Raw genomic sequence first — 1,911 nt, forward strand, 5'->3', positions numbered from 1 at the left:
TGCACCACCACGCCCGGCTATGGTTTTGATTTGAAAGACCAGATTAGTATTTGTATGATATAAAGACACTCAAATCTATTGACGAATTAATGTATCTAAAAGTAACCTAAAAGCTCCCTACCCTTCCCTGAGAACAGACCCCAGCCCACCTTTCCTGCCAGCCCAGCTGATTCAACCAGCGCTAAAGCCCAGAGAGCAGCAGTCGCTTCTCAGCCTGCCCAGCAGCTACAGAAGTGTGGGACTCTGAAAAGGATGAGGTGTACCCCAAGAGCTACGCTCACAGAACTGAAAGTATAGAAAGAACAGGCAATAGAGATCATAATCAGAGCTTCAAAAAGATACAGGTGCCAATACGGAGGGAGAGAGGAGGCTGCCCGTACGCTCCGCAGGAGACGCTAAACAGGCAGCAAGCACCCAGTGGAGACTTGAGCATGAGTGCATGAATTCAACCCTAGGTCCAGTACGGGAGGAAGAGGGGGAAGGGGGGAAGAGAAGGAGGAAGAGGAGGGGAAGAGGGGGAGGCAAAAACAACCAACCAACCAACCAACCAGAGAAATAGTCACAGTTTACTGAGGGGGTTTTCAGCCCACTGCCTCCTTCTAAAGGACCTGAATCCCCACTGTCCCTCCATTAGGTGGTTTCAGTTTCTGTCTGGCTCAGATTTCAGTCTGCAGGAATAGATGAGTGTTTAAAGGGTGGTTGCTTTTTTTTTGTTTTTTTTTTGTTTTGTTTTGTTTTGTTTTGTTTTTTCTAATACTCTTGTGTGTCTGAGGCATGACAATGACCTCCTGTGCTAAAAAGCAGAAAGATCAATTCTTTCTAATTCTGGGATCACTAGCCATACAGAGCATATAGACAATGGGATTCCCAGAGTCAGTTGTGACAGGTGGTTCATTGACTTCTGCAGTGACCTTGGCAGCCAGCCTCCCAGGGGGAGACCATCCCCTGCATGAGAAACTGGCTCTCAGCAAAACTTCTGCCCTCCCTAGCAGGCTGAAGGTAAAAAAGGCTCTTCTAGTCACGGATGGCTTCAGGTACCAGGACCAGGAGACCAGGACCACAGCCCTGGATGAGACACCTCTAGCATCAATTCTTCCACAAGGGACTGGCATGTGCCTGGCATGTACCAGCAGACATGAGGACTGAGAATCTTTACGGTCTGGGACTCAGATGATTCATACTGGGGACAACCTGCTGTTAAAAAAGAAAGTCTCTACAAAACCTTAAGTTGAGATGTGATCCATACCCTGATTAGTAAGGCCACCTTTGACTCAGTGGAGTCTTTAAGATGTGACTGAGTCAGGAGGGCTCCAGATGAGTGGATTAATGGCCTGAGAGTGGCTGTCTCTTGTATTTGTCCCTCTCACTATGTCCAGCTTCCAGGGCTGTGGGAAAAATAAACTTATTCTTTACAAATTACCCAATTAAATGGTTTTATCCACAGAAAATGGATCAAGACAAAGCTTTATCATAGGCATCTCAGGAGGAATGGCATGGGCTCTGGGCACCCAGTACCTAGCTTAAGTTCTGGGCCTTTTGTTTTGTTTTGGTTGGTTGGGTGGTTGGTTGGTTGGGTTTGTTTGTTTGTTTGTTTGTTTTTGAGACTGGGTTTCAATGTATATCCTGGCTCTCCTGGAACTCTCTATGTAGACCAGGCTGGCCTCAAACTCAAAGAGATCTGCCTGCTTCAGCCTCCCAAGTGCTGGAGTTAAAGGAATGTGTCATTGTGAGACCCCGACTTAGAGCGTTTCTCCCTGGAAGGTAAAGCCCCTGAATGTTCCCCAAGCTTGTTTTCCCTGATCTTTAAAAATACAGCTAGAGGGCTGGTGAGATGGCTCAGTGGGTAAGAGCACCCGACTGCTCTTCTGAAGGTCCAGAGTTCAAATCCCAGCAACCACATGGTGGCTCACA

The 1,911-nt window shown here is 47.4% G+C and overlaps 1 protein-coding gene across 3 annotated transcripts in view; it reads right to left on the reverse strand.

Annotated features, from left to right (window-relative positions):
* The window catches only part of Ap3b2 (adaptor related protein complex 3 subunit beta 2), a 33,893-nt gene that overhangs the window by 21,692 nt on the left and 10,290 nt on the right, over positions 1-1,911 (reverse strand). The window lies entirely within an intron of this gene.

Source organism: Mus caroli, chromosome 7 (genome assembly GCF_900094665.2).
Source record: "Mus caroli chromosome 7, CAROLI_EIJ_v1.1, whole genome shotgun sequence".
Lineage (NCBI taxonomy): Eukaryota > Metazoa > Chordata > Mammalia > Rodentia > Muridae > Mus > Mus caroli.